Genomic DNA, 19,608 nt, shown 5'->3' with positions numbered 1-19,608 from the left:
AGTGTGTCTGCAACTGTGTTTTGTTCTCCTGAAATGTGGGTAATGTTGGTGGAAAACTGGCCGATGAAATCTAGCTGCCTGACTTGTCTTGGGGATGCTTTGCCTGCTTTCTGCTGAAACGCGTAGATGAGGGGTTTGTGGTCGGTGAGTATGCAAAAGTCTCTGCCTTCCACCATGTGCCTGAAGAATTTTATGGTTTCGTAAACTGCAAGCAGCTCACGATCGTATGCGCTGTAGTTGCGCTGCTCCTTGCTAAGTTTTCTGGAGAAGAAACCTAAAGGTTGCCAGGTCCCATTGGAGTGCTGCTCTAGTACGCCCCCGATTGCGTAATCAGAAGCATCGGTGATAATTCTGAGCGGCAGATTTTCGGCGGGATGTGCCAGAAGCGCGGCGTTGGCTAACTCTGTCTTGCACGTTTCAAAAGCGGCTTCAGCTTCTTCTGTCCACTCGACTATTGTTTTGTCATTCTTCCGCGCGTTGTTCAGATATTGGTGAAGTGGTGTTTGGGTCTGGGCTGCGTGGGGAATGAAACGTCGGTAGAAGTTGATCATGCCAAGGAACCGTCGCAGATCTTGAACTGTCTTTGGTTTGGGGAATTCGCGGATTGCACTGACCGACGTCTCAAGTGGTTTGGTTCCACTCCCGGAAATCGTATGTCCTAAATATTTCACTTCGGCTTCACCAAACACGCACTTGGTCGGGTTAATCACTATGTGATGCTCCCGTAACCTAGAAAATAACATTTTTAGATGTTCGACGTGCTCTGCTTCATCTCGGGAGAACACTAAGATGTCGTCTATATACACGTAGCAGAAATCAAGGTCACTTATTAGAGAGTTCAGGTGTCTTTGGAAAGTCTGTGCGGCATTACGTAGTCCGAACGTCATAACTGTAAACTCGAAGAGCCCGAACGGAGTGCACACGGCTGTTTTAGGAACGTCTTCTTCAGCCACGGGAATTTGATGGTATGCGCGCACTAGGTCTATGGTGGAGAACACACTTTTACCTTCGAGTCTGTAGGTGAAGTCCTGTATATGAGGGATGGGGTAGCTGTCAGGCACTGTCACGTTGTTTAGGCGCCTATAGTCGCCACATGGACGCCATTCACCAGGGAGTTTCTTTGGGACAAGGTGAAGCGGACTAGCCCAAGGGCTCTTGGATGGTCGGCACCAGCCCTGTTCCATCATATATTGGAATTCGGCTTTCGCCACTCTCAACTTCTCGGGTGCAAGCCTGCGAGGAGCTTCTGCGACCGGGGGACCTCTGGTGATGATGTGGTGGAACACGTTGCCCCTGTGCTTCGTTCCAGGTGGCGGTGGGCGTGTAATTTCTGCGAAATCCGCTAGCAGTGCGTGATATGGCGTCGTCTTGGCCACTGTCGTGATCTGAGGCGACTTGCATATAGCCAGGGTTCCGCGAGTTGATAAGAGGGTGGCTGCGTCTACGAGGCGTCGGTTGCGGAGATCAGGTAGGAGGTTGTGATGCCTCAGGAAGTCTGCTCCGATGATGGGTTTGCCTACGTCTGCCACTATAAATACCCACTTGAACGGACGTTTCAGCTTGAGATCAAGGAACATTAGCTTTTGGCCGTATGTTCTGATCGCGCTGTCGTTGGCCGCGAAGAGCGTTGTCTCAGCTGGGCTGAGATGTTGTCTGCCTGAGAACAATCTCTTGGGTAACACGGAAACTTCTGCCCCCGTGTCGATTAAATATCGGGTACCTGATTTTGGGTCGGTGATGAAGAGGCGTTGTGTTTGCGCTGCGTCGTGGACCACCTCAATCGTCGACGGCGCCTCTAGTTTAACGGCCTTTTGTAGTCACAGGGTTTGGCGCATCTTCTGGCGTTTGCTCCGAACCGATTGTGATAATAGCAGATATTATCGTCCTGCGGATTCGACCTTGACCTAAATTTGGCGCGATTCCAGTTTTCGCCTTGCCCATGGCGCCTTCTGTCGTCTGCGAGTTGGTTTACTGTGGTCGATAAAGTTACGAACTGCTTCTGCAGTGCCGTAATGGCGGCAGCCATTCCATCTTCTTGCGCCGATGTAACGGTTTGAGAGGCGTGCGCGGAGGTACCGCGATTTAGGGCACCAATATTTGCTGTGATGGCGCTGGTATGGTGGATTTCGGTCAATTTGTCCGCTATGGTCGCCATTTTGTCCAGCGTTTCTTTATCATTTGCGGCGAGGATCATCTGTAGTTGTGGGGGTAAACGCTGCAACCACAGAGTCTTGAGGACGTCACCGCTGATCCCCTTACCCGCTAGGGCTTCCATTTCTCTTAGTAGTTGTGACGGCTGCTTGTCCTCTAACTCTATTTCGTACATGAGCTTCCGTAGTCGTTTTTCGGGGGTGTCTGCATAGGCGGCGATCAATCTGGATTTTATGCTTTCGTACTTTGTCTCTTCTGTTGGGGGGTTGGCGACCAAATCGGCAACCGGCTGGAGCGTCGCGCAGTCTAAGGCGGTTACCACGGTCCAGTACTTGGTCTGGTCGGACCTGATTCTCGCGCAATTAAATTGGGCTTCGACTTGTGCAAACCAAAGCACCGGGTCTCGCTGCCAGAATGTCGGTAGCTTCAGATTTGAACCACTTCTTACCTCATCAAGGGCTTGTTTGTTGGAGATGGTAGCCAGTTGTGTCTGGAACTGGCAAATTATTTCTTGTTGTTCCTGCAGTTTCTTTTGCATTTCTTCCATGGTGCTAGCTCTTCCTATTTTCTTTCCGGGGTCACCAATGTGGAAATGACTAACACCAGGTAGGGTTTCTCTATAGTTTATTTACAAACGGATATCTTACACGTGGAACAGGAGACGGTACCCATCTTCTTCGTTTCGATGTCGGCGGCAGAAGAGAGTACTTGCCGTACTCGCGCCTCCTTGTGTCCCCAGTTGGTCTCTGCGTCGGCGCCAGGCTAACCAATCACGAGTGGTGTTCGGTGAGCATATTGAGTTGCCTACTCGTAGGCGAGAGGAAGTAGTACGTGTGCGTTGTGTTGCCTACATTAACATCACAGCAACGCCACAAACCGATTTCAATGCGGTTTTTTTTGTTTGAAAGCCAATCGGGGAGGTTCTTAGGAGGGTGGTTTGATGAATAACTCGGTTCGCATGGTCTTGTAGGGTGAAAGAAGAAAAAACAGTAACGGCATAGACAGGCTTCAAGTAGGCTTTCCATAGATGATGTTTCTATAATGCGAAATTATTCTGTCAGTAATTCTTCGTTGAATACTAGTGTGTCGAGTGATTTTTATGTAAAAAAGAAGAAAATTGCAATTTGTAATGTGATTCTGTTCTCCCTTTTGGAAGGGAAAATTGCGAAAGAAGTCCATGAAAGGACTTTTCCTACATTGGGCGAATCATATTCTTCTTATGAAGCCATCGCCTTTGGGTTAATGAGTTCAAGCGCGGGAGAACATTCGTTGAAGACGCAATATGTTCTGGGGAACCAAAAACTGCCATCATACACTGAACGTAAACATATTGTGCGTTTATGGCTTTGACGTTTAAAGTACTTTACAGCCGATCCTTCATAAAACTTAGCAAATGCAAACCATGGCACGTGTCAGGGATGGCCGAGACAATACTACCCTGTGCTTTTCTCAAAAAACCTCTTTTCAGGTAGGTTATCAGTAAGTGGGTTTAAGACATCCGGCTGTGACGCCCTATTGAATTATAATGGGATTTAAATTGGTGTGAAGCCATAAACGCACAAAATGTTTACGTCCACTGTACCAGAAATGATAGACAAAATTCTTAATAGGGTTTTGAGCGATGGATGCAATGCAATCGTGAAGGAATCAGCTGTCTTAACCAGTTTCAGACTATTAAGGGTTGTTAATTTCTTTCTGCCTGGAACTCTGGGGTTTTTAAATTTTACACTTGTTTTCTTTCGCCCTCCGAGACTATGCGAACTAAGTTATTCGTCAAACTGCCCTTTTAAGAACTTTCACGATTAAATCGGTTCATTCGTTTGGGAGCTACGGTGCCACAGATAGACACAGTGAGAAACAAAGGAGTCGAAGTTGTTCCTCTTTTTGCGTCTGGGCTTAAAAATGAATATGCAGGCTATGACAACCCAAACATCCTGCCACGTTGAAATATAGTTCAAATTCAATAAAAATCGACAAAAATACAGTTTCTAGCTAAAATTTGATGGTTTCGTTGCACTTTCCGAGCCCGTAAGGTATCTGAGTGGCTTAAAAGTACAAGAAAACACTTCAAAAATGACGTTTCTGAAGAATTTTAACAGTTTTCTTGTATCTACGAACGCCAGAATGCATAAAATTGACCTAAACGTCTCCTTTTCCTATTCTGAGTCGATTCTGCATGCTTTAAGTGTGTTTGGTGGCTCAGAACCATCAAAAAACGTTGAAATATAGTTCAAATTCAATAAAAATCGACAAAAATACAGTTTCTAGCTAAAATTTGATGGTTTCGTTGAACTTTTCGAGCCCGTAGGGTATCTGAGTGGCTTAAAAGTACAAGAAAACACTTCAAAAGTGACGTTTCTGAAGAATTTTAACAGTTTTCTTGTATCTACGAACGCCAGAATGCATAAAATTGACCTAAACGTCTCCTTTTCCTATTCTGAGTCGATTCTGCATGCTTTAAGTGTGTTTGGTGGCTCAGAACCATCAAAAAAACGTTCAAATATAGTTCAAATTCAATAAAAATCGACAAAAATACAGTTTCTAGCTAAAATTTGATGGTTTCGTTGCACTTTTCGAGCCCGTAGGGTATCTGAGTGGCTTAAAAGTACAAGAAAACACTTCAAAACTAAGCCATGCGCACAAAAATGGCCATGAACGTGATCTTCAACAACATGGAACCCTACAGGTCTTTAACATTTAAATTTTTCATACCTGTGTAATTAATTACACTTATGGGTTATGGGGAAACTGTGGTGGCGCCTTCGACAACATTCATTTTCGTTTAAGAATTAGTAATGAATTCAGGAGAAACAGAACGAATTAAGTAAAATGTTTCACCGTTTGCAGAATGTTTCCCATTTGAGAACTAGGTGCGAATGCGTCTGTCGGTCAAATTTTTCCACTATCGTGACGACACGGCTACGTTTTACGCTTGTCGCATAGGTACTCAGACTTCATGAATGGAAAAAAAGAAACGTAACCCTAGAGTAGTGTTTGTAATCTACTTATCGATCTTATCATTATCAATTTATCACTAAACCTTTGACTTGAAATCCGTCTACTCGGTGTCTATTGCGTTATCAGTTAAAAATTATGGAGTGAAACGCCAACCTACACGTTACAAGCTGCTGCTGCATACTGTTGGGTGCGATACAGAAAAAAACAGACGCCTGTTTTAGAAGTACGTATGTAACGGGTTTTTGAGATTAATATTTGCTATTTAGAAACGTGTGTCTTTGTAAATATATAACCGCAAGTGATTGAAAATCTCTGCTTTTTCCATGTTGCCCATTTGTCCAATAGACTTGTGCTCACGCTACTCCCTTGCTCGGGTGCTCATCATGATGCCATAAGCAATCCCTCTCGCACTGACTCATGAACATGAATTTCATGATCAACTTGTGGATAACTCTAGCTAAATAATTCCTACCAATTTTCAATTTTTGTCGTTAATCCTCCGGTTAGTCCCGATCGAAAATGAAAACCACTTACGTGAAAGGATAATAGCGTCTTGCAGATCTATAACTCCCGACATGTTAGATAGAGTTCGTAGAAATTTTGAACGTAGGATAGGACTTTGTGAAGATAGTAGAGGCAGGCATTTTGAACATTTATTATAAATTCGTTTTCGTTGTAATCTGATCCATTAATAAATCGAGTATTAATTTTTTCAATTTTGTCATTATTTGGCATTGACATCTTTGTCATTTTTTTTCTGTGATTGTTATAATGGCTTATTAAAAAAAATTAAATTGAACGAAATCGTCTCTGAGGTGTATAATATGTTGCCTATGCAAAATTGTCAGGCGTGAACGAATAAAATGAACACCTGTATATCATTTCAAATGTTAGAGTCCACTCCATTCAGTTACATAAATCACAGTTTAACGAAAAGTCAAAGTTTACTTCGTCTTACAAAAATGTAAACCATATTCCCAGGAACAAACGCGTTTTACACGTTACCAAGAATCAAAACAATCGTCACAACAATTGCCATGAATCTTGTAACTGATTATAAGCTTGACCCAAATCTAATTTATTAAAATACTACCTCCCTTGCAAAGATGCCAAAAGTTCTTCAACTTTCGGAAAACGTTAATGAACATCTTCTATAAATTTATTATTTATATTTATTTCTACTCGTAGTTTATCTACTTCTTTTTTTAATAGTTCCTTAAAAGCATAAGGAACGCTCCTTAATTTGCAAAAAATATCCCTTACGTCATTTGGTATTTTAATTGAAATCTTTTCGTGTTTATAACAATCCAAATTGTCTGAAAATAGGGCCTCAAATTCATGTAATAATTGTTGTGACTTTTCCTTTTGATTAATATTGTAAATGCATCAAAGCAATTAATTCAACATTTTGCAAAATTATGATTTGCTTCACCACAAACCTACCAATTTACGATCTGCTGTTCCTGTCGATACTTCCAATAGTATCGCATCTTTTGTTGATTTTTCGACAAAACTTTCCTCAATTGTGTTCTCGGCGTCAATATTAATTTGTCTTCTTAGCATTTCTCAAAAATGATTCTCTTTTAGTATACAACAAATTTCTTTTTAATCCTTGTCATCAAATTGTAGAATACTTAATGATAATAAATAAATAAAATTGAATTGAATTTTATTTCTAATATGTCAAAATATTCTAATTAATTTTCTTCAAAACTGTTTTGTTGGAAACAGTATCCAATTATTTGATATTGTTTCACACCATCTCACACTTTCATAACAAAAAAATGACTGAAATAAAGCATTCATACTTTATTTTAGAACCAACAAGGTCCATTTCAAAAGCAGTTATTTTAGGATGTGTTCAAACTGTCGTAAAATGGTGGTAGTCCTGGGAGTTTACAAAATTTCAATATCTCTATTTGTTCTCATATATCCCGCGAAGTTTTAACTGGGATATTATCATTAATTTTTACTTTAACACTATCAAATTGTATGTCTTTATTGTGGCCATTAAATGAGGATAACTATATTATAATAAGATAAGAAAAGTACAAGAAAATGCCTAAACCCTTAAGTATTAATTGCACATAACAATAATTTATACAATGCAAGATGTTTCCTTATGACGCCAATTCTGTCAGCCGAAATTAAAGCTGAATTATAATACATATCTCAATTATTTATAAAAATTTCGCCCCATGCTTTTCACCACTCTTAAATTGAACTCGCCCGAACCAATACTGGTCATGAAATGTGCACAAGTTTATTGCTCTGCTGTTGCGAAAAGATTCGTATTCTAGTAATGAAACATTTTTTTCTCAACATAAAAAGTTTACCAAAAATTTTTGTAATTTTTCCATGAAAACAAGTACAGTCATGCTCAAATAATCGCTAATAATTAGATGACAATCTGATTTTGTATCTATGCTATTGATTTTGTATTGATTTCCACACCACACAACGTAAAAATAAGATTGTACGGAATTTATGTGAGCATAACTGTGCATACTACTACCGAACGATCATTTTCATTATTTAAATACTTGAAAAATTATTTAAGAAAGAGTATTGACCAAAACAGATTGAATGGTTAGTGGTAGGAGGATGCACACGTAACAAAAAGCTTGACAAGCATATATGTACAAACTTTTTGTACAAGCTTGATTGACTGTCTGTTGGAGAATTTTGCGGACGCATTTTAACCATTTGACCAATTTGAGACGCGACTGAATGTCAGTTATGCAGCTTGTGCAATATTTTCCAAACCAAAATGATTGAGCGTGTGTATAAAGTATGTACAGGCATGTATAGCACAGGTCTTCGCCCAGCTCAATTTTGTCCGTGCAAGTTCTCTAAGTTTAAGAACCTGAAAAATAAAATTTCGTGAATAGATTAATTAGTAAGTGTTCTTTCTTTAAATAAAAATCAAATTGAAAAAAATGTCAACAGTGATGATTTTTATAAATTTATGTAGATGACAATATTTGGAACATAGCGATAAAATAATTGCCGTATTCTCATTTGCTATATAAAATAAAATTCTTTTTATTTAGTATTTGTATAAAATTTATTTATTTTAGTAGGTAGCTTTTTGTACGGACAAGGGTAAAAGCGGTAAAAGGCAGCAAACTGACGTTAGCTTCAACATGCATACTTGAAATGTGTGGAGGCGAGGGGAAGTAACACACGCATGCTTATCCAACTTGTAACTAGTTATGTATGCACCCTTCTAATTTTAGATAAATTAAGGGCTGCTAGCTGCTACTAGAAAACTAGATGTACCAATTTGAAACATCTATATGTCTAAAAATATATTAGAAAAATATTCTGTTATTTTAGTTAACGTTGAATTTGTGAATATTTTCCTAGTTTATATTGTCCTATATTTTCTTTATGTTCATCCTCACATACTGAAATCACATTATGTGTATAAAATGTATATATGATCTAAGCTCTCCCCCCAAACTATTTCTGGGTGAGCCACTGAATAACAGTGGTAACAGAAATTCGAGGGTTCTCAAGCCTCGTACGACTTTTGGAACTGAACACTTTCTACAACTAATATTGGCCTGTTAAGTATTAAGAAGGTTGCAGTTATTATCCATCAAACAGTATATACTAGGGGATCAAATATACGAGGGTGAGGTGACAAGTACCGGGACTCACATAGATGATCCTCCATCAGCTTTCCTTAAAAATTTCATGTCAATATGTTATTTAGTATTTTGATGGCAGTCCTTCAGATTAGATACATCAAACAATTCTAACAAAATGGAAAATGTGGAAATTCGGGCAGTGGTTAAATATATTTATTTTTTTTTTAAAGGCCTAAAAGCAAGTGAGATCAAAAAAGAGTTAGGTACAACATTGGGATAGGGGTCTCCATTGCATACAACAATTAAGTGATGGGTTATTAAATTGAAAATGGGCCGAATCAGCACAAATAATGAACCAAGCAGTAGGCGCCCTGTTGAGGTGACCACGCCAGAAATTAAAGGACAAAAATCATAAAATCGTCTTGGCTGACCGCAGAGTGAAGGTGAGAGAGGTGGCAGAATGAGTAAAGATCACAACAGAGCGTATTCTAAATATTTTACATGAACAATTAATAGCGAGAAAGCTTTGCGCAACGTGGGTGCCCCGTTTGCTCGCTCCAAACCAAAAACAGCGTCGTAAGCTTAGATCATATAATAAATAGATACCACCATGCCGTGTTCTTTCCCTAGGACAGCCTGTGACGACATCCTCCTGTCACACATCTCTCTCGTGCATGGAGGGATTACAATGAAGCTATCCTTGCCTGATCACTATTTGAATTTTGCGCGCCTAAATTTTAGGAAGTATGTCTGAACTAACTTCGGAAGAAAGATGTTGACAGCTTGATTTTATAAATAATTCACAGTAGATAACGAAAGGAATAGTAAATTATTGGGCAGCAATTGTGATCCTTTATGACTACATCACTTAAAATAGGATCTTTGTTCTAAATTCTAAAATTGTTTTTTGTACAACAACTCGAAAGAGAGGTCAAAAGCTATTTGTTGCGCTGGTGCGGTACAAGGATGGAAGTGAAATAGACATATACAGATGAAATGCATATAACAAAGATGAAGATGTGGTGATCACACAAGGATAGCATTATACTACTCCCCTTGACGTAGAAAACGACAACAGATAGCTTCATGTCTAGTCACAGCTTTCAGTTTGAGTATTGGTATCTATTTATTATATGATCTAAGGTCGTAAGTATGTTTCGGCTGATTGTTTGGCACACTACAGGCGTAATCCAACTGAATTTTTGCATCGATTTATTACTGTTGATGAAACATGGGTCCATCATTACACCCCCGAGACAAAACAGTAGTCGAGATAGGGGACCAAAAAAAGAGAACCTGCTCAGAAGAATGCGAAGACAGTTGCATCGGCCCGTAAGGTTATGGCCACTATCTTTTGGGAAAACGACCACATTTAGCGAAAAAAGAACGTGCTGTTTCATCAGGACAATGCACCAATCCATACTTCAGTCATTGCGATGGCTACAATTCATGAATTAAAATTTGAATTGCTACCCTACCCTCCCTACACACCCGATTTAACCCGATGTGACTTCCACCTTTCCCAAACCTCAAAAAGTGGTTGGGTTGTAAGAGGTTTATGACAATATCGAAGCAGTAAATAGTTATTTTGAAGATCTCTATAAATCGTTGTATTATCCCCGGTGTAATCGATCTAGAAGATCGCTGGGTTAAATGTAGCGAGCTAAATGGAGTTTATGTTGAGAAATAAAAATTAACCGAAAAAAAATGCGTTCCTGTTCAGGCCCGGCATTAATCACCTCACCCTCGTAGATTAAATAAATGGGAACAAATTGATTCGAGATACGTACCGTATAACCAGAGAACATAGAGAAGCGTCATAGTTTAAATCAAATAACGGTTGAGGACTCCTCAATTTATGTTGGCAGCAGTGTTTGTTTCTAACTAGAAATAAAATTAACTAGATGAAATGTCATAATATTTTTAACGACGCGTTTTACTTTCGACAAATTGACACTAGATTTACCAGAATATTACAAGCTGCTTACTGTTTCCTTCATTTTCATTCAAGTCACACGAATTACAATTATAGTGAAACAAGGCTTTTATTGGTATCGACTATTTAAATTTGGCGCTTGCCTTTGGCGGTTGAGGATTCCAATGTCAATAAGGGTTGTTTTGCAAAATCAGCCTGTATGTCGCATCTACATTAATCTATGGTATAATCTTCTGATATTTTTGTTTACCTGTTATCACCTGGGTTCATTGTGACTGCACGACTAGGTGGTATGTACATAAACAAACACTGAATGTATATGGGAATATCTGTCTAACTATGTGACTCACTACTAAACACTAAGAAAGATGACCATAAACTAAGGAAAATTTAATTAAACCACTCAAGCGGCAGCTAGCTAAACTGATAAAGTGATAACTATCACTTATCAATTTAACAATCTGGAATTTGGGTATATGGTGTAGATTGTTTATTGTTCAGGTTAACTTGGCAGCACGAAAAAAAAATCATACTCAATCAATTTGGTAAGGAAGATTCCGTGGAGTCGTTTGTTAAGAACAGAAAAATACAATTTTAAAAAATATGACTCCTAAAATTTATATATGTTGTTACGATTTACGGGTGTCTAAAATCGACGTGGATAAAACTCAACAATTTATTTCTCAGTAATATTAATTTACAGACTAACTATACAACGATTATGTTAAAGTCATTTAATTATACTCTAATAAATAAACTTGGATTATATACAGAATAATTCCGACTCAACTGGAATGGATTTGAGTAGACTCAAATTTTCTCATTGACTGGACTGGACTACGCATTCCCGGAAGTGGTCCCCATTTAAACAACCACGCGCTTCTTTGTAAGTAGATATTTCGCGATGGAGGTCTGGAGTGTCCATCGCGAATTCCGCTTCCAGGCTTTTCTTTATTCGAGCGCCGCTGTTGGTCATGATGATTTACAAGTCGGTCACAAATATTAAAAACCCATGGGCGTCGTACCGGGGCGGCGTATGGGTTACTTCGTAGCAATATCTCAATCTAATAATAATAATAATAATAATAATAACAATATGATGATGCATTAACAAAACGTTGAAATCAATGAGTTAAATAAAATCCCTAAATAAATATACATATGTTATACCTACTATCAAATAATTCCAAAACTAAACGTTTTTATGTCATGCGGAAAATTAATTTTTACCGTTGGTAAACATACAAGGTTTGTTTCTTCAGAGAAATAGGTATGTATTTACTTAAACTTTTTGTTCAAAAATTAGCACAATTTCAGTTGACAAACGTAACGACGGAAGACAATCAAATAAAAACGAACATCAAACTAAATATTTAGGTCAGACAGTAGACGGATAATAAGTGAACAAGTCGGCAACGGCAGAATTTTATACAGCAAAAAATTTTGCAAGATTATGAAAACCGCACTTCTAGATACAGTTTTGAAAAATTATTATTATTATTATTAATATTAAGTGGTTGCACAATTGGCTAATGGTGACTTAGGGAAGTTGCACAGACTTTCACTGCTATAAATGTACTTTCAAAAAATTGTGCTAAGAGTTCAGCAGCTTTAGAGTTTCTTTTACAGTATTGACCGCTATTATTTTTCAAAATTGGCAAAGAAGCTTTAGAGCAAAGTTTACGTTTTGTGTATTTATATACAGCTTTAGTTCCTCTTTTTATTATCGAGTTTTCATAGGATTGCTTGGCATTATTTAGATCTTTACTCACAGCATTAGAGAAATCACAAATCACGCTGTGATTTCATATAAATAACTATTATATAAAATATAAATAACTATAACATTATTATGCTATAATGTATAATAAATTTTATAAATCCATGAATGCTAATATTGTTCAAATAATCAATTATTAAAATAATTTTTAAGGTACTTCGCTTCCTAATTCAAAATGAATTGAATGTTCCCGCATTAAATAAGCGTATGTAATTAGAATCATGTACGCATATATTTGCCGAACCGGAGTTAATGCCATGCCCAAGGAGCGAAGATGGCAGCGGACCGAGGTGTTGGATTAGTGAATGTCCATCCTGGACCGGAGTTCTCCGGAATACGGAAATCGTAGAAACAGTGTAGGGGACTGGAAGAACGTGACAATGTCTGAAATTTAATGATTACACAATCTATCATATTATTTATTGTGGTGTTAATTACCACAATTTTAGCAAGAGAAATGAAAAACCTCAATGGATTCATAGTCGTGCTACCATAGTGGTGTCAGGTGCAGATTGAATTACAGGTATACCTATAATATAATTTGGCAGGGTAACAAACTATGACAGATGACTGCAAAATGGTCTTTTTTCGAAAAGATCTTAGAAGGCCATGGGAAGTTCCTAGCGCCGTCTACCGATTAGGTACTACGTATTTTTAAAAAGCACAACTTTATTAACTACCGCTTCCTCATTCGACCCGAATTTAATTTTTAATTTCATTGTTTTTTTTAATTTTGAGAAAAATCAAAATTTTAGTACTTTGACGCCAATTACCCGTTAATTGTCAATCAATTTTAGACCATCAACTGTACAGGCAATCACAAAAATGGGCGCAGATATCAACATTTACTTTTCGTAAGTCGGAAGATTATTTAAAAAAAATGGTTGGCCACAATAAACAGAATACCTAAATGTTGAACCTTCTGGTAACTCAAGAGTAAGTTATTATTATATAATTATTAAAATACAGATTGTCAGTTAATGCATATTATCTTTTAGATGTGTGAATTACATTTCAGCGAAGTAGACATTGAAAAAAGTCATTTTCATGACAGGTCTGGACGGTTTTTCACATCAGCTCATCCACAACCGAAGCAGGGTAAATTTTATAATAAGGTCAGTTTATAGAAGCGAAACTACTAAGTTTTAATACCAAGTAAGCTGTCATGATTTTGTGAAAGTATAATGTCTGTAATAATACTGTTACGTTGATTGGTGAATAAAATCGGCATGGGTTAAACTCAATAATTTAGTTCTTAGTAACTCGGATTTACCGATTAATTACAGAGCGATTATGTACAAAACAATTCCAGCGTAACCTGGCTGGGTTTTCTCGACACTCGTTGGACTCGACTAGTTAACTGAATTCAGCTCTCGTTGCCTGGACTACACTAACTGCTCCCGACGGTAGTTCCCATTTAAACACCACGTTGTCCTTCTCGAAACGTCTGCGTCACCGCTTCTAGGCTTCTTTGGAACACCCACTCGCGACTTCCGCTTCCAAGCTCTTCTCCGGCCGCCGTTGCCGACAATGAGTCATCGGTGACGTACATACGAGAACCCATAGCCGTATGGGTTTATTTCGTAACATATGTAAAATAATTTTTACATCTCTGACATCTGTTATTTACTCTAATTTGTAACATTTTAATTTTAGAATGTTTCTAGTATTTAAATAAAGTTCCAAAGTTACCGTTAATAATATAAAATATAATTCTGAAGATGCTGTACCCCGTCAATTTCCTGGAATATATCCTTTCACAGCTGGCCTACCTCACATGAGACAGAAACATACTGTCAGCTCAGACCATTGTCGACGTTCGTTACAATACAATACAATTTAATACTTGATACAACGTGAAGACTTGGTTGTTTTCATGAGCATCTGATCTAATTTTCACCATGATTTTATTTTCTGGGCTGCACTTGTACTTATCATTTAATGCTTGCATTTGTTGTAGTTGTTGACGACTGGAGCTTTTTCCAGCCGTATTTTGAGATGACTCGAGAGGAATAAATGAAATAGTGTGTTTCTTTTGTTGTTTATTCCTCACTCTGCCGTTGTTACATCACTACTTACTTCATTTTAACAAATAAAAACATATTATGGGGAACATTAAGAGGGGGCTAATCCGGTTCCCCTCAGATAGTAGTAGAAGTCGCAAACGAACACTACAAAGATCGCCAATCCTTTAAAAGGAGCGAGCCGACCCAAAGAGCGCCGTTCCACCTACTTCCTTGGATCTTTTGAGGTGCGGCAGGGGCGGCATGCAAAGCAACTAAATAATTAACAGTAGCTTTTGGTTTTTATTTTACTCATTACAAAAGCATAAAACAGTTGCTTAACAATACCTAAATCACAAAATGCTTTACATGATCGTATAATGAACCCCAAAAATTAATAGGCAATGGCTGGTTTTACGGTCATTTGAGTAATTTTTTTACAAACTTCACTTTTGTGATTTCAACAAACAGAAACAGAATTTTGCTAAACATAGGTAAGGCTGCATACAACTAATTAAATAAGGACACGTTAAAAGTTTCAAAAAGGATTCAGCAAGGTTTGCAATTTTTTTTAACAATGAAAATCTTAAATTATATAAGGCAAAATTATTCTAATTTAAAAGCAGAATTTAGGTGCGAACAAGTAAAAAAATTAAACACGCAATTTGTATTACTACTTATTACGCCAGATATCACTGTTTCTGCAAATTTTCTTTAGAAATATCTTCTGTGGAAATAACATCCATGGAAACTTCTTCTTTTTCAAAATTTCTTCTTTTTCAAAATTTCTTCTTTTTCTCGAATTTCTTCTTTTTCTTCTAAATACCTCCCTCTGATAACATTAATGGACCCCCATCCTTTTCTACCTGCTTTATTTGTTGAATAATATTTATATATTTCTATTCCTCAAGTGCCAGTACGAGTACGACCTCACTGCAGAGGATCTTTAATTAAATTAAATTAAATTTGATAGTAATAATAGTGTTCAAGAATGATCAAAGATCTTATTATACACATAAAGGAGGTATAAAAAGATGGGGTGCATTAACGTTATCAGAGGGAGGTATTTAGCCTAAACTACGTACTGTGGTAAAGTATTTAAATCCAATGGGTTTCTTTGTCGTTATGTATTATAACTGTGGTCAAAGTTTCTTAAAGTGGTGAGGCGACTATATATGTGAACTGAGTTAAGTTATACAATAGCCAGTTTGACTTACAATACAAGTGTGCTTTGGCTTAAGCCGCTTAAGTCATAAAAGTTTTACAAGGTGTATGTCAAGTGAGTTTTGTATATCTATTTGACTCTAATTATACTTATTTAGTGCGAGAACGTATTGAACTAACTCATTTTGAAACGTAAAAATTATTTTAAAAATTTAAAAAATACTCATGTGACTACAAAATGTTATAAGTTCTGCAAAACTAAAGGCACCAAGACTATACCAATATCATGTTTTAATAAATTATACCATACCTAATATTGTTATAATTTATTTGAATCAAATTTTACAAAGTTGTATCCTGTTTTTATTTTTATTTATTTTTTGCAAAACGAAGTTCTGTGGTGGTCTAACTTTTTACTTACTACACGTCTGCTTTCAGTGATATTAATTTTCACATAAATATGTATCTATTTCCACAGATTATAAACGTGTAATTTAAAACTTAAAAGGGACAGATAAAATTTATATGAATTTTACTATCCCTGCTCTTGTCATTTTGGACCGGAGCTAAGGCGAGGAATTAAAGTACTCTAGGTACCAGTGTAACGAGATACGAGTTTGTGCTTGTATATATACCGGAGTTTATGATCGCCTCTACATGACACTTCAAGCTTAACCCCGAAACAAAATGCTATATTGTTGCAAAGACACCACTAAACCCACTAATTTTGTGCTACTTTGCTGACTTGTTAGAATGTCAAAATGTCATTGATTGGAATTACGAGGATAATTTCTGAATTTCAATTTTCTATGCTCGACATTTAGTACAGAGCAAAACCCCACGGATAGGTCAATTTAAAATCTCATATTAAATATGTGGAACAAAATAATCCGAAATGCGTTATAGGTTACAGTGTTACAGAACGCTGTATAACCAAAGGTCAAATATTGATTATTTGGTTATGCCACCATATAACCCGAATTTAAATTTAAATCGTTATATTAAAAAAAAAAGTGAAAATTTGAAAATATTCCATATTTTTCCATTCATTTATGACTTTTTTTTTAATATTTTGTAAATATTTTTTAATAATAATTAATTTATAAGTATCCATACATGTATTTATAAAGTTTGTTTATAAATATATTTATAATTTTTGTTTGTAAATATTTACCTTCAAAATATATAGAATACCTCTTGTTGTGCGATCATGTTATCTGCGATTAGCATGTTTATAATATTTATCTATTATCCACTCTTGATAAGGGATGTATTGAATAATATTTTTAATCGATTTTACAAATAACAGGACAAGCTATCAGGAATATGTAAAATGTTTTTTGTAAAACAATTCAATTTTGTAACTCTTCCAAGAAACTGTATTGTTCAACTGTACTTCAGGGGCGCAGTAAGTTCTGTCTAAATAAACTTAAATCATTTTTTCTTCCAGAGTGTAAGTGAGGGAAGTTCTGTAGAAACAACTTTTATCTAATTTTTTACTTCCCGAGCGTAAGCAAAGGAAGTATTGTAATCGAGTCCGTCGGCCGACTCTCTACTTTTACGTTTTCTCGATCTTTCATGACCCCTAGAAGACGAAGAAATAGGTCTCCCATTTCCGTCTGTCTGTCCGTCTGTCCGTCTGTCCGTCTGTCCGTCTGTCCGTCTGTCCGTCTGTCCGTCTGTCCGTCTGTTGTCACGGATTTTTATTAGACAGATAATCTCCGAAAGTACTCGACCGATTGTTGTGAAATTTTGTACTTATATTAAGAATATCATGTAGATGGTAAAACGCTAACCAAAATTTGTCGAATCATCCCCACCACTAAAGCGATGACGTCACTTCAAAATTGTACATAGTAAATGGGTTTTCAATTGTATAAAATAACATAGTCCTACACATGTAGTTTACAACTCTGAATCGACTTTTCACCCGAAACGTCCAGATTTTTGGAAAAAAAATCAAAATTATAAAACAACATTTTGAAATTTAATTTTTAATCTGCTAACCAGAATGCTTTGAAATGTTGCAGATGTTTTAAGGCTATAAAGAGCATCATAAATCTTTAGTCAAAAAATATTTGCTTATCCCCTCCAAAAACTTGATGACGTCAGCTCAAAAGTTTGTGGAATAAATCATATCTAAAATGTACAAAATATGATGAGTCTGTACTTGTGAACTATCACTCCATTAATATTTTTTGGATTTGCATATACAGGGTGACTCAAAAAAATTAATGAATGCGTAAATATATTTTATTGATTTAATCAGGAACTACAAAACCGAATGCTCTGAAATCTTGCAGATGTTTTAAGGTCATAAAGAGCATAATAAATGTTTAGTCAAAATATATTTGCTTATCCCCTCCAAAAACTTGATGACGTCAGCTCGAAAGTTTGCCGAATAAATCATATCTAAAATGTACAAAATATGATGAGCCTGTACTTGTCATTTATCACTCCATTCATATTTTTTGGATTTGCATATACAGAGTGACTCAAAAAAATTAATGAATGCGTAAATTTATTTTATTGATTTAATCAGGAAGTACAAAACCGAATGCTTTGAAATCTTGCAGATGTTTTAAGGTTATAAAGAGCATAATAAATTTTTAGTCAAAATATATTTGGTTATCTTCTACAAAAAACTGATGACGTCAGCTCAAAAGTTTTCCGAATAAATCGCATCTAAAATGTACAAAATATGATGAGTCTGTACTTGTGATTTATCATTCCATTCATATTTTTGGATTTGCATATGCAGGGTGACTGAAAAAAATTAATGAAGGCGTGAATTTATTTTATCGATTTAATCAGGAATTACAAAACCGAATGCTTTGAAATCTTGGGAATATTTTAAAGTTATTATAAGCATGGTAAACTTTTGTTCAAAATGTATTTGTTCATCCCTCCTAAAAAAATTGATGACGTCACCCTTAAATTTTGCTGAATAAATCCTATCTAAAATGCAAAAAATATGATGAGTTTGTACTTGTGATTTATCATTCCATTCATATTTTTTAGATTTTCTTAAGAGGTGGTTCAAAAAAATTAATGAAGTCAATTTATTTTATTGATTAAATTAAAGGCAACACTTATTATTAGTATTACACCCCAACCAACCCAATTTGGTAGACACAAAATTTGTTAAAGGAAAAACTCGGTTGAAACATAAGGGTAGCACGCTTATTTACATCGACTTTAACATTACAGACCTGCATTTGTTTTATGCGTTCACTTGATTCCGCGAATGTGAAATAGACATGTTTATAATCAACCAATTGTGAATTTCACCGTCAAGAATTAAAATAAAACCCAATGTTTTATATAATAAGCGGAAGTCGAAGCAATAAAACCGACGGTCGTTTTGTTTACAGTTTCTGTGTTTGGCTCTCACGTATGCTGTTACGCCTGTCATCTTAAATTAACAATGTTTATACATACACGATTTTCAGTTGCCTCTGATACGTAGGTATACGTGAGTAAATTGTTTCGTTATTTTATTGATTATTACAAATCAATATTCAAACGACCCAATTCATTTTCCCGAAAATTTGAGAATATAATAATTTTATTCTTAGTATTACACTACATCTATCCCAACTGATATACGTGTCCTTGCAAAAATGTTGATGACGTCATCGCAATTTTTTTTTAAATTCCCACTACAAAAATGTAATGAGAAAAAAAACACAATAGGCATGCAGTCGTCAAGTTTCCGACAGCGAGGGAAGTACTGTCTAAACTCTTTAGACCAATTTTTATTTCTTGTAACTATGTGTCTGTAATTTTTCTGACTTTAAGGTAGAAAATGTGATATATTGGCCTAAATCTATATTATATATTTTTCAGCTATAATTTAGTAGTCTGAATTATTTTAAGTTTCTTCAGATTCTGTATAAATTTTTGTTTACTTTATAATGCAATAAACCTTTAGAAAGGCAGTAAAGCGACATTTTAAATTCAACAACAATTTGTATGCGGCATAACAATTATACCGACCGAGCAATAAAAAATATGACC

The 19,608-nt window shown here is 36.3% G+C and overlaps 2 long non-coding RNA genes across 7 annotated transcripts; one reads left to right on the top strand and one right to left on the bottom strand.

Moving 5' to 3' along the window:
* The first annotated feature begins 5,096 nt into the window (after positions 1–5,096).
* Positions 5,097–13,716, top strand: LOC135132311 (uncharacterized). Of its 2 annotated transcripts, XR_010281003.1 has the most exons (4): positions 5,097–5,332; positions 12,575–13,062; positions 13,219–13,357; positions 13,420–13,716. It is a non-coding gene; the product is annotated as an uncharacterized LOC135132311 (long non-coding RNA). The 2 variants fall into 2 exon arrangements; XR_010281002.1 differs by having other exon boundaries at positions 12,575–13,357.
* Positions 6,899–11,055, bottom strand: LOC135132310 (uncharacterized). 5 transcript variants are annotated; one of them, XR_010280999.1, is made up of 4 exons: positions 10,892–11,055; positions 10,646–10,849; positions 10,496–10,589; positions 6,899–7,975 (listed from the first exon to the last, which is right to left on the bottom strand). It is a non-coding gene; the product is annotated as an uncharacterized LOC135132310 (long non-coding RNA). The 5 variants fall into 5 exon arrangements; XR_010281000.1 differs by having other exon boundaries at positions 10,496–10,605; positions 10,646–10,836; XR_010280997.1 differs by having other exon boundaries at positions 10,646–10,836.
* Positions 13,717–19,608: the final 5,892 nt, after the last annotated feature.

The sequence above is a fragment of the Zophobas morio genome, unplaced genomic scaffold (assembly GCF_036711695.1).
Source record: "Zophobas morio isolate AGI-343-1 ecotype UQ-CSIRO unplaced genomic scaffold, CSIRO_AGI_Zmor_V1 ptg000021l, whole genome shotgun sequence".
In the NCBI taxonomy this organism is placed as follows: Eukaryota; Metazoa; Arthropoda; class Insecta; order Coleoptera; family Tenebrionidae; genus Zophobas; species Zophobas morio.
Note: the sequence above shows the minus strand (reverse complement) of the source record. Positions and strands in the feature narration are given on the sequence as shown.